Source organism: Rhagoletis pomonella, unplaced genomic scaffold (genome assembly GCF_013731165.1).
Source record: "Rhagoletis pomonella isolate Grant_MI unplaced genomic scaffold, Rhpom_1.0 Rhpom_scaffold_00001, whole genome shotgun sequence".
Classification (NCBI taxonomy): Eukaryota; Metazoa; Arthropoda; class Insecta; order Diptera; family Tephritidae; genus Rhagoletis; species Rhagoletis pomonella.
The window spans coordinates 22,685,640-22,695,771 of NW_023458555.1; the positions used below are offsets into that span (position 1 = coordinate 22,685,640).

At 33.2% G+C, this 10,132-nt stretch overlaps 1 protein-coding gene across 2 annotated transcripts in view; it reads left to right on the forward strand.

Annotated features, from left to right (window-relative positions):
• The window catches only part of LOC118741292 (nuclear protein localization protein 4 homolog), a 223,629-nt gene that overhangs the window by 72,817 nt on the left and 140,680 nt on the right, over positions 1–10,132 (forward strand). The window lies entirely within an intron of this gene.

Here is a 10,132-nt window from a genome sequence, read left to right on the forward strand (position 1 = left end):
ATGCATCTGATAAGTTACATACAGCTATGGCAAGTAGTATTGTGTTCCAGTCCTGGTCTTGCAGCATCAGTGCCCAGGACCCAAAATCCTGTGAAAAAGGGAATTAGCCGACACCAATATCTTCCGTTCGGTTTGTTGAGCACTGAAGTGCATTTCGCGCAGTAGCTGGGCCACAGACCCTAAAAGATGGTACGCCGGCTTAACAACTTAGATTAGGCCCGTTTTTGCAGTGTTTCGCCACCCCCAGATCAGTGCAACGACAATCCTATTAGACAACCGCTTGAAAAACGCTTATCTATTATGGTAATGGAATAGACTTTTCCATTTGGAGGTCAGTTGATAGCGGATTTTTAATATTATCGATTACTCATAAAATATCTATAACAAAATGGATAAATTGATATAAATCGAACACGTTGAACATATCCGGAATAATATGGATGCATACACCGAGAACAATTTGATAACATCTAGAAAACTTCGATAAAAATATCGATAACGATAAAAATAAAAAAAAAATTCTAAAAAAATCAACGGTTATTTTTACCCATTTGAAACTTCCACATTGTTAGACTAAAATTGAATGGGCTATAAAACTGCGTACTAAAAAAAATTCGAATACTTGTGAGAAAATATTTTGATATATTTGATATTGTTATTTTATTTCCTTTTACTTTATTTGATTTTATTAATTTGTTTTATTTTATTTATTTTTTGCTTTATTTTTTACTTGTGTATATAATTAATTAATTTATTTATCCTATATTATTTTATTTTATTTTATTTTATTTCTTCACTATATTTTTTAATTTTTCTGGTAATTTCTGGTTCGATTTAATCTTCTTTTATTCTATTTTATTTTATTTTATTTTATTGTATTTTATTTTGTTTATTTCTACTTATCCATATTTTGGTTTTAATTACATGCATACATACACATAAACCTTTACAACACTACAAAACCCCCAAAAAGTATGCTTTGCAATTATTTGCGTCTTCAAATTGCTTTCGGATATTACTTTCCTTCCCTTTTGCTTGCTTTTACTTTGTCTTCAAAATATTGAAAGCAGCTTGTTGTGCAATTTCCTCTTCCTTTCAAGTATTTAATCTTCCTATATATATACTTTGAGTAGTGTTTTCCTATGCGCACACACAAATTGCTGAATTACATGCATACATATGAACATAAATATGTATGCATTTACCACCATTATATAGATCAATGATGGGCAAAACGCTACTCGCGAGTAGCGTCTGCGTCGCAGCGCTTATACGTATACAGAAACGACGCAGCGAATTTCAATTCAGTCTGCTTTCAGTTTTCATGAGAGTGACACCACGCTTCGCCGTTGAATATTTTTATTCGTAATTTTAGCGCGTTGTTGCCACCTATATATGTAACAATGCCCAAAATGGCTGCGTATGAGTGCCAATTACAGTTTTTAGTTTTAAGAAAAGCCAATAACGCCCAATGCTTGTTATGTGGTAATACGACTACTTGGAATCGTACTTTTAATATAAGGCGACATTATTTGTCATGGTAAAAAAGTCAAACTGCCGAACTGTGTAAACCAATTTAAAGTTTTTTGTAATGGGTTTTATGTATATATGTATGTACGATACGGCAATTTAATATATTTAGTATACTTTATTGAATACTGAGTTTTTTACACAGTTTAGAAATTTTAAATTCGTGAATTTTGTTGTTGAATAAACTATCATTTTTTAAAACATTAGTTTAATGAAATTAAATTAAAAAACTTTTCATGCACGTACATATGTACTTATAAAAATTAATTTCATAATTCATTATTTGAAATTATTTCTTCATTATTTTTTTATTATATTTTATTATTTTCGTTTCATGTTCATAATACAAATTAAATATAAATTTGTAAGAGCGTTTTCTAACACGCGCAAAAAACGACGCGCTTTTGTACAATATAGAAAAGTGGCAACTGTTACTCAGCGCGATTCACGAATACCATGACAAAATGAGACTGTATTGGTGTGCCCATCTATGATATAGATACTTCATACATATGTATGTATGTATGTACATTCCGTGCCATTCGCCTAGACATTTAATCGATCCTCACACTTTGGCTGTTCACTGGCACTGAATAAGTCAACCACTATGATGCTGGTACTTAAGTTATTTTTGTTGTTGTTGTTATTGTTGTTATTTGCAAATGCAAGCAGTGCACAAGTTGTTAAGTGTTGGTCGTACTCGTACACGCCACCGCCTTATTCCCATCATACTACCCGTAGTACTTCAACTGTATCTGAACAGCGCGCCAATGCTGCGAGCTTAGGTTAGTTACGATTAGTTCTGGTTAGTTACCAATAGACTGAGGTGAAAGGAACATAGTAAAGTACCTGTGTGTGTGTGTGTGTGTGTGTGCGTACTTATACATAGGTCTTTATTTGCTTATTTATGTACTACTCGTAGCTTTTATGTTTATACTCATATAATATGCCTGTATAAAAATATATAGTATATGTATATGTATGTACATATATAGATAACTGCTCTTAGCGAACTATTACTACCAATACACTCTACTACTACATTTACAACAACTATAAACAACTAGGTTTAGTGGCGGCATTTCTACTTGAAATAAGCGTTTAATGGAAGTGTAAAGCCGAGGGTCGAGGTCAATAAGCGTAAATACTTACTACTTACTGCTGGTACTGTGTGCATTGGTATGAAGAGGTTGGCGTGCGATTTACTAACGGCTGCGGATGTGACGCGTTGTATAGCGCAAGTGTGCGGACTACTTAGCAGTTGGTACTTTTATTGAATGTCCAACAAAGCTATTTCCCTCATACGCTTCTCTTTTGCAGCCGATAATGCGTGTTAATGCACGCGATATTAGTTGCACTTTAGTACATAAGTTGGTTGTTTGCATGGGTGTAAAAAGTTTGTATGTCCACGTGTGTGTACTTTGCAACGGTTGAATAGGTAAGCTGTGGTTCCGCGTACAGTTTATTGAAAATTCTTCATGGAGGTGTAATTAGTAAGATGTGCCAGAAGACAGGTAACTGTTAGTGGAAGATTATGTTAAATTTAAAATTGCTCCTTTATTCTGAGTTTGTTATTTCCTGAAGATACTCTTTTTAATAGTAAAAATGATATAAATATTGGGCGCTGATATTTTTGCGAAAATTGTACCTTCAGTTGTATACCGCCTTCGAGCAATGCAAGAGACTAGTTGAGCCCAATTTTTGAATTTTTGTTTGTTTGTATTAAATTTTGTTCGAAATGTTAGCGAAAAATATTATTAAAAATTAACGGGACCTCTTAGCCAATTGTAAATTACACTTTATTACATTATAATTTAATGATTTATGAAACCGCATATTCAAAACTTTTCTGGAAATACAATTTTTTTTTTTTAATTTTGGTGAGTTTTTTTATAACTTTTCAAATTATTCTTGTAAATTTTTTTTCGTCTTGGGGGAATCCTACAATTATGCAACCTTTATTAACTGGAGCATCGATTTTCTTCGAAATTGCTAATTTTTCAGCACTTTGCATTAAAAAATTTAATACAAACAAACAAAAATTCAAAAATCGGGCTCAACTGGTCTTTTGCGAATTTTATTAGCTTTCATTAAAAAAATTAATTAAATCGAGTGAAAAATGAAGGCTCCGGTGAATTGTCAACACAAACGGCTAATTTTGAACCACTGTGCAGCGGCAGTTCCAGCTGGCAAGAACGTAGAATCGCACTGAAAGCCCACGCCAGCTTAACCTAAGCGCGAAGTAACATTTCAGCAATCCCATCTGCTCTAAGCTTGAGGACAACATGAGTTTTGCCCACCTGCATCCCGTAGTTCAATTTTAAGGAAAATGCCCAGCACTGTCAGCAAAAAAAAGTATTACACATCGATGCGAATTCTATAAAACTGCATACCAAAATTTTTCTAAAAATTCTAAATAAAAATTTTAAATTTTGGTGAGCATTTGTTGAATTTTTAGAAAGTTTGAAATTTTAAAATGTATTATACATTTTTTTGTAGAATGAACTATATTTTTATAGAAATACAATTATATATAAAGCTTAATTGTTAAAAGTTGTCAATAAGTCGCGCTGCTATTTTCGTGAACACTGCTGTACATAAAGTATCGGCCATATCAGTAGCACCCCCATTTCAAAGTGATATTGTTTGCCACCAATGTTTATTTACACTGCCGGAAAAAAGTATTGGCGCAGCAAATTTTTCACAATATATACACGAATTTCTATTCTAATATTTTTCCGCAAATTTTTTATAAAAATATGCTTCATTATACAACAAAAAACACAAAAAATATAATTCTAAACTTTGTGTAAAACTCGCGAAAATTCAATAAATTTCCATGCGAATTTTCAACCAGATTTTTTCAATTTTTCTCGAGTATGCAGTTTTTTTAGTTTTCTGCAATGTTTTAAACTTGGGTTTATTCACATGGGTTTTGTTAGAGAATGAACTGTACTTTAAATTAAAATTTTTTAAAATTAATATGTAAACGCAAGTGGCAAACAATATCACTTTATCACCCTATTGATATGACTGATATTGTCTGTGCAAAAAATTGTATGTTTTTTTTTTAATGGGACTTCTCTTTATTTACATACTCGACACTAATGGCTATGATTTTCGTACTACCACACATACATATGCATACATAGGTATGTACATATCAGCATAGATAATATCTAAAGCGAAATTCCGCATAATTTTCTTCGCTTTAAATCTCTTCCTAGAACTTCAGCTACTTTGCGTATAGTCGGCTACCCCTCAGTCGTCATATCACACATTTTGCTTCGGTGTAACATATTCACGTACATACTTATGCATTTGTGCATATGAATGTATGTTTACTTTTCCTTAAATTTTTTTGCTTTCCTGTTAGCGGGTATTTCTCCATCCACACGTGCTTCACTTTTCTTGGCCCTTATGTGTTGCTTAGCTGCATTTTACTCGCTAAGTGAATGCGCTCGTGCGCGAACGCACCCCACACTCCCTGCTGTCGTGTGTTTTTTTATTGTATACTTTTCAGTTTTATTTGACAGCTGTCACCTGCATGTTAAATGTAAATACGAGTACCAATTCTATTTTGCTTGTCATATTTTGAAATTGTATTTATTTTATTCATCCACTTGAATTTTTGCAAGCATTTCCGGCATTCCGTACTCAATTCGATTTCACAATTTTTAAGTCCTTCTGCGAAATACTTGTTAAGCTTATTCAATTGAATTCAGTAGCTTTTCACTCTGTTGTTCCAAATTGTACAGCAAGAAACGGTCTGTATCTTTGCAAGTATGTATGTTTCTATGCTCCGTATTTTATTTGGCCTTGTTTATTTTTCTGCAAATTTGTAAATTTCATAGTCACTGCCTGCCACGCGCATACTATCTACATATGCTTTGGTATAGCAAAAGAAAAGGGGTGTCAGTAGTCGCTTATGCGATTCAAAAATATATTTAAATTTTTCCTTCGTGAAATGCTGATTGGTTTTTGTTGGTATTCCTTCATCCTATATGTATGTATAAGGAAATTTGCAATGGCGACATAACCACTTCGCATACATTTATGTAATAGTTGCATTTGTTGTATTTGTATAAACTTGTTTGTATGCTAGACCTTTTCAGCTTTCCATCCTCTACTTTTTTGCCAACATTTGGATGTATTTATTTAATATTGTGCGCTTATCTTTTACAGCGTTACATACATATTTATACCTTTGACCTTCATAAAATATTTTGCTCTGATTGAAGATGGGAATAAAAGTAAAGCTGTGAATAAGTAATTTAACTTTTACTAGCCTTAATTACTTAACAATCGACAGGTTATCATTGCTAATAGAAAGTAAAATGATTCTTTTAATTTTTAATCCGTTTATGCACCGTTAAATCTGAAATCATTCGATACACATACATTTGTATTAACGTAAGTCATTCGGCCCTATGCTGAATATCGTCAGCGTATCAGTAACATGGCTGACGATGACGATATTCAGCATAGGCCCGTCTATTGGTTTGCTATCCACACAAACAAACGTGTGGGCAAGAGACGGTATATGAGTAATGAAATGACCAATCAGACTTACATAAATCTTCCATTTCGAAAACTTTTTTACTTCATCGATATACAAAAGTACCCATGTATTTAATATTGATTGCTCTGGCACATTATTAACTTGATACATATGTACTAATATATATTTATGGCACATAAAATTCAACCTATAATAACTAATTGCTCTCTTGACCTTACCTTACGTTACCTTACCTATGCATTGGCCAATCCAGCAACTAGTTACCTAGCACTCACGACACTGAGCAATTATGTGCCACAAAACGTGTTTAGAATTTTTTTTACTGCCGTGCTATTCAACTATTCAAAGTAACTCAACTAAGCTAAATATACATGTCGCTGCTGTTACTTACACAACCACCCACACTTGTCCACTTTTTCGTTATTATTATTACGTTTGTAAGGGTTTTTCTTTTCATACTTTTCACCATAGTGTGCTACTCACTAACGTACACACGCTGTATACAATATGCGTGTGTGTGTGTGTGTGTGTGTGTGCTGCCGCGTCTCCTAAAAAATTTTATGGACTTTTTATACACATATGTACATACGTAATTTCTATATTTTCCACAAAAACCTTTATCCAACCGTGTATGCTATTCATGCAGTTGACCTCGACTGAATCTAATAAAAATGAGTTGAAAAAAAATATTTGTATGCATATATGTATGTACATTAGATCGTACCACCTTGCATGATAAGCTGGAAAAAAATTTTTTCCCCGAACCTTTTTATGTTTTTTAGTGACTCCTAAGTCTAGTGGCATAATCGATTCCTTACTAAAAGTAAAAGTTTAATGATTTTTGGTGAGCTTTAATTTACTGATGTTAGGGTGGTAGGAACTGAGATCTGCTAGAAAAGTAATAGAACGGAGTGGGGACGGAGAGGTCAATGAACTTTGGAGCAAGAAATATTTTCGCCTCGAGACAGCAATACCGATATAGTATGATATTTTAAGATCCCACTGGACATGCCGAAGAGATGACGAAAAATGTTAAAAGGCGACCCCTACGTTCGGCCAAATTTTTTCGAAATTAGCTTACAAAAATACCCTCAGGGGTGTACAGCGAATTTATTTTTCTGATAAGGCCATGTACATTAGGGTGGTCCTTAAATGTAGGAGCTAAATTTCTAAATCTGATTTCCTAAGCCTCTACCCTTACGCCGATGTTACTATAGTCGAAGATATCACATATAAATTTTGGTCCAGATTGAAGTCGGTAAAGGCGTATGAAGACTTCTTAACCGATATGTGGTATCCTCGACATTAAATAGTAGTATCGATTTTGGGTGTGGAATGAAAAAAAAAATATTTTTAATTTTTCGAGTCCATAGAGGCATCTGGCCTTTGACCCCTTTGAGACACGCTTTAACCGACTTCAATCGGGACAAAAATGTATATGTGATATCTTCGACTATGGAGCATCGATTTTGGGTATTTGATGAAAAAAAAAATTATAATTTTTTGAGTCTCTTTAGAGGAATCTGTACTTTGCCCCCTTATGTGACACGCTTCAATGGTCTCAAATCGGGACCAAAATTTGTATGTTAAATCTGCGACCGTGGTATTACCGATTGAGGGGGTGAGACTGAAAAAAATCGTTCATTTGATTTTTTATGGGCCACCCTAATGCACATATGCAGGTCTTTTGTATTTCTTTATTCTATACGAGTGTATGAAAATGTGTATGTTGGTTGGTGACCGTAAGTAAAAGTGTTTTGCACGAAATGCTTTCCCCTTCACACATAAAGTCTGTCAGTCAGTTGGTTGGCTAGATAGTGTTTTTCATTCGTATGAGTATGAAAAGAGATACTCTTACATAAAATGAAAACATAAATAAACAAAATATTCTGAATATACGTATGTATATGAATATGTATGTACTCATGCCAAAAATGTCAGAAAAGGCGAACAGTTGCAAAAACCGATCTAAAGAATTCAGTGCTGCTACTCTGTACAAACATATACAACGCGTGTCATAATTATAAACGCGCCACATATTGACAAGTTTCATCAATTTATTTATTTTTGTTTAATTTAATTTAATTTTCTTTTGTAAAAATATAGTTGATTCTTTAATAACAACCGTATAAATCCAAACTTAAAACTTTGTGCAATATGAAGTAAAACGCAACAAACTTTCGTAAAATGTTCGAGCTTTTTTAATTAGATTATACATAAAAAAATTGCAAATATTAACTAGTATGTCCTAGTTACTTTAAACTTACAGATTATTATATTGAAATTGAATGGACTATGAAATTGCATACTCGAAATCTTTCTCAGAAATCTACGTAATTAAAACACTCGAATTTTTTACGACAGTTTGTTATTTTTTTTTTATATGGAGCAAAGTTTTAAACTTGGATTCATACGGATTTCGTTGAAGAATAAACTATATTTCGACAATAAAATAACTAAAACAAAATAACAAAAAAAAAAAATCGAAAACTTATTAATAGTTTACAGTGCGCTTATAATTATGACGCGGGTTGTATGTATATGCAGCAAAAATTGTCAAATGTTTTGTTATGCATTATGAATACATATGTCGAAAGTTTACGCCAACTTTGATTATCTCCCACAAAGATTTGTATGTTTGTATGTTTGGTTAGAAGGTGAGTGGAGTAATGGTATAATTGTGTACTAGATTGTGTATGTACTTGCTTGTTTGTATGAGCAAATTTTCTACGTGGCCAAAAATAAAATGTATATTCCCTTTAAACGTAGACTGCATACATTTTGCTTCAAAAATGATGCTTTTAAAAGGTTTAGTATAAGTGCTCTCTAAAGGTTTTTAAAAGCTATAAATTAACATTTGTCCTGCCTGTTAGATTACTGCAGTAAGGCTTTTAAAGAATAGTTTTGGCCAAGCGTGCCTAATCTCTTTCTACATACATACTTAAAGCTTGAAAGGTGTTGAGTATTTTCTTCTTGCAACAATCATCCGGACTGTAAGCCAATTAAGCAATGGTCCATTAGAGTCATTTTTGCTAAGAACATTTTAAGGACATTTTTTATTTTGGCTTAAACTAGCATCAGTTATTCTGACGGCTTCGCTGCATGAAACGATTGAGTTGTATGATCGCTTACATGCTGTTTGAAGCTGGAAATTGATATGCGTACCATGTTCTTTGAAAGGGCGCTGGTGGTTATCATACCTTTCCTTCCGAATTCGCCAGCTAATTATAAATGTCCTGGTATTACTCCTAAATAGTATATTCCTCCGAGTGTATTGTTGCCTTGAAAAAATACAATCGCCGTTCGGAGTCGGCGTAATACTGTAGGTCACTCCCAGTTGTGTGCAAGGCACTAACATATGTGTCAGCGCCAATCTATTATTACTAACTCAGTCTTATTGAAGTTTAACTTTATGAAGCAGTTTTTTCGGCCAGGTAAAGTCTAATGGAACGTATTCGTATTTCACTTAATTTTCTGTAAGAAAATCGAAGATTCGCTCGACAATCGCTGTCTTAAGTGCTATTGTAATGTTTGTGGATAAGAACAACAAAGTGTGGTTACCATAAAATGAGTAACGGTAACGGAAAAATTAATACTAGATAGTATGGAGAGGGTGAACATTGGAACCTTACGAGCAAATGAAAATAATTCACCATACACCCCTGAAAAAATAAATAAAATAAATTCATTTACCGCCTTTTTAAATTTTTTGCTGACGTCTAACCGCATTTAGCAACATAATTTTTTTTTAAATAGTTGTACTGAAATAATCTAAATATTTCCTTAGCAAAAGTATAATGATTTTCGGAGAGCTTTATTTTACTGACATGGTGCGTTAGGGTAGCAGAAACTGAGGTCTGGTGGGTCCGTACTAGAACTCGGTGTTTGAGGTCAATGAACTTTAGAACAAAAAAAAATGTTCTCAATGCAAGAACAACGATATATAATATCTGATGATCCGACTATAAATTGCGAAGATATGGCGAACAATATAAAAAGGCGATCTGACCCCTACGCTCGACAAAAAATAATATTTTTTTTTTGGAAATCTCCTTCGAAAAATACTTTAATAATATTAAT